The 4,156-nt window shown below is 35.2% G+C and overlaps 1 pseudogene; it reads right to left on the bottom strand.

Annotated features, from left to right (window-relative positions):
- Positions 1–1,171: 1,171 nt before the first annotated feature.
- On the bottom strand, positions 1,172–2,174 carry LOC119532892 (annotated as a pseudogene).
- Between the last annotated feature and the right edge of the window lie 1,982 nt (positions 2,175–4,156).

Here is a 4,156-nt window from a genome sequence, read left to right on the forward strand (position 1 = left end):
TATATCCTACCCCTAATATGCGGGTCCCTCCCCTGTTTTCCCATTGGCTGGGTACTCCAGAGGTTACATCCTATCCAAGAGAGCTAAGCATCCCGCCTTTTAGATTTTGAATTGTACAGCCTATCAGAGAGTTAACTACTTTAAATTTCCCACCAAGAGTTCCTGCCTTTGATTATAACCCATATCCCTCTACATTTCAGAAACCCTGGTTATTTTTCCCATATAAGGAGCTGATGCTGATTCTAGGCTTACATCATGGCTTTCTCTATCTCCTTTCCTTTACTATGGAGGCAATTCTGCTGTCATTTTCCCTATTCCATGTGGCCTTTATGTGAAAGCTAAACTTAACCCTTTCTTACAATTTCCAAAGCAGTAAGCAGCCATAATGTACATTCAAAACAAAGTGTATTGATTTGTACTTCATTTCATGTTTCCTGATTTGTGGAATTCTCTAGGCCCTCTACTCATTCGGCATTATCAGGAGTTAACATGGCTGAATTACTCTGCTTATTAGCTAAGAGTTGATGGCAAAGACTCCAGCACTTATGGTATTTTCACTTGATCCCATTAACATTTGTAATGAAACATAATTCAGAGCTTTTTTAAATAGAAGTGATCACAAATAGGTTTAAAGTTTAAGTAGGAGTGGGTGAAGGTCTTATGAAGAAAAATTATTGCCTATCAGAAATGGACCTCCTACATTAGTTTGGAGTCCTAAGGCTTATAGAAATGTTGTTTATTTGTCATAATTTAGGGACAACTCTCTGAGTAACTCAGTTGCTAGCTGCATGTAATACAGTTGTCTCCTCAGTCTCCCAGTATTTATTCTTTTCTTCTAATTCATTTTTCTTCTTTTCCAATTAATAGGATTTTAATGTTGAATCTCCTAACTGGATCAGTCAATCCTGGCATTTTTATAGATACTTTTTACTTCTGGAAGAAATTATTTCTGTTAAGTTGACCTGAAATTTAAAATGCATTTTGTATGTACAGATGAGAATTATTTCAATTCTTACCTTGCACCATCACAAATTCTTGGCAATTACAATTTGAAAATAACTACAAAAATGAAAGCTAGCACAGCACTGTGACCATTGGTCTGTAAAGAAACCTGTGGCACTTAATGCCTAGGAAGTTAAAAACAGAAGTTCAGTAGAAGAAGAAATTAAAATTAAAAATAATGAGAAGGGGTTCCTTTGTTGGAATTCAGAAACCTATTCTTCATTTCCTACGTAGCTGTGTTTACTTCATGATTCCTCAAGGTATAGGCTATTGGATTCACAGTGGGAGTAAAGAAGGTATAAAACACTGACAGGATCTTGTCTGCCAGAAAGCTGCATAGGGGCCACAGGTAGATAAAGAAGCACACTCCAAAGAACATGAAGACAACAATGAAATGAGCACTGCACTATAAAGTGCCTTAGAAGTTCCCTTTGAAGAAAGATGCTTGATAGTAAGTGGGACAAAACATAAGAATTGAAAAAAGAATAAAACAGGACAAGGAAATTATGCCATTTGTTGAAATAATAAAGAGGCCCAGAACATAAGTATCCGTGCAAGTCAACTGGAATACCACAGGAAGGTCACAGAAAATACTGTCTACTTTCTTGGGACCACAGAATGGTAACATGATGGCAAATATGACCTGGCACATTAATGCATGACTCCCACAACCCAGGCAGCCACCACGAGAGCAATACACACTTGGAGACCTATGATTGAAGCATAGCAGGGGAGCTTGCATATTCAAATATACCTTCAAAGGACGTAGTCATGAACAAAATAATCTCAGTACCAGTGAAAATGTTTAGGAAAAAGTATTGGATTATGAAGTCATAAAAAGGGATGGTTTTATGTCCAGTGAAGTAGTCTGTAATCATCTTGGGAGTGGCAAAGGAAGCAAGAGACACAATGATGGAAAGGTTTTTGAGCAGGAAATACATAGGGGAGTATAGGTGAGAGTCAGTTATGACTGCGATGACTATGACACTATTAGACACCATTGTTGCCAAATAAAACAATGAAAAGATCATGAATAAAAACATCTGTAGCTCCCAGGAGTTGGAGAGTCCTAGCAAAAAAACCTCAGACACAGTTGACTTATTGGCCACATCCTTTGCCTTGATTGATAAGTGGAAGCCTGTATCAAAGAAAAAATCAAGAGAAAATTTCATTCTATGTAAGCAGAATCTCCTTTTCCAAGAATCTACCTTTCCTGAAAGCATAATGAATGATAGTTTGGTTTTCTATTGCAATCCATTAGGTTGCAATGTGTTGTATGGATGATAGGGACTTTAACAAATGATCTTTAATTAAAAATGTCAAACAATTGTTTCCTGGCTGTTTACTAGAACCAAACATATGAATGTCAAGATCTCCATGCTATGTCCATGCTATGATCAGACAGTCCTTTCTGTATGTATCATTTCACATCTGTTGGAAAGCATTCTTTTTATGACATTTGGGACACACAGAATTCCATTTATGCTACGATTGAGTGTAAATACAATTCAAAGATTAAGGAAACAAGAACATGATTTTTATCAACTCAGTTAATAAATAGAATTTATTAATGAAACACCTTAGTATCAAATCTTAAAGATGGATTTTAGGTGAAGAGTTAAATTTTATCTTTAAAATATGAGGCTGTTCTTCCAATAAATATGTACAGTTCTATGATTTAGAATTTTACCCTTATCTCCTAGGATGTATCCCATCAATTTTCTTGGAAAGAGGCAATAAGCTCAAAAATCAATCTCTTTACATTCACCTGTTTGAATTCTCCCTTCATACACACCAACATAAGCAAAATTTCATATTGATCTCAGCTCCATGGAATAGAGGGTAGATGAGCGTGTCAAGGACAGACATTTAGTATCATTTCAGTGAAAATCATCTGAAAATGTCCTCTCTTACCAGATCTATAGCAGAAAAGGGCCTTGAGAGTATTGATAGTGTAAAGTAGGTTTCTGCCAGAGAGCATATACAAGATAAATTTAAATATAAATATATGACCTAGTTGCATCATTAGCTATTTAGCAGCTATGGATAAAATATATGTAGGAACTTGGGAATTAACCAAGAAATAATCTTGCAATGGGATTTGTTAAACAACAAAGATGGTATTAATGGGTTTTCAAAGGGAAGATATTTCAAGAGTCTTATCAGAATTTACAATGATTATTTTTCACCTGGACATGAAAGGTTGAAGGAATGGAAGTTGAGAAAGTCATCATATTCAATAAGCAGCAGGAAATATCAAGTCGACAAATTTTAATAAGCATTCTTGATTATTTTACTCTTTACAAGAGACTGGATAATAAAATGCATAAACATGCTGTTCCACTTCAGGTAATTTATAATTTATTTAGAGATATTAGACACTCATAAATTAAATAATTGGTGAGAAGCACTGGTGCTCAACCAATTGTCAGAGATTATGAGTGAATGGGCTTTAGAGAAAGGAAAACCTATAATGTACTGAAAGTAATCAAGGATATGTTCTTGCAGGAGATATGTCATGAAATTGATCCAGAAGGAAACTAGAATTTTATTGGTGGGAAAAAATAAATATATGGAGGTGTGAGCAGAGAAGCAGAGCAGCAAAGGCATAGAGGGCAGGGCTTAAGAAATCCTTTGAATGAATGTTAACTATTACTTAGCAGATTTCCAAAAAAAAAAAAAATGAAAAACTCATTTGAAGTGGAGTGAGATATTCAGTTATCCATTTCAAAGAATGGGAATGTCATTTTAAACATTAAATTGATGCAAAAGATAATGGAAACCATCATAAGATCCTAAGCAGAGTTATGACAATTTGGCAGCAATATTTTAAAGGATTTATCCCAATGGATGGAGGAAAAGAAAATTCGAGGCAGAGTATTATTATTTTAATTCATTTTATTGAGACATATTCACATACCATGCAGTCACACAAAACAAAGCATACACTCAACTGTTTACAGCACCACCACATAGCTGTGCATTCATCACCAAAATCAATCCCCAACACCCTCACTACCACACACACAAAAAAAACCAGAAAAATAATCAAAGTGAAAAAGAGCAATTAAAGCAAAAATGAACACTGGGTGCCTTTGTTTGTTTGTTTTTTTCCTTCCCCCATTTCTCTACCCATCCATCCACAAACCAGACA

This window comes from Choloepus didactylus, chromosome 4 (genome assembly GCF_015220235.1).
Source record: "Choloepus didactylus isolate mChoDid1 chromosome 4, mChoDid1.pri, whole genome shotgun sequence".
NCBI lineage: Eukaryota > Metazoa > Chordata > Mammalia > Pilosa > Megalonychidae > Choloepus > Choloepus didactylus.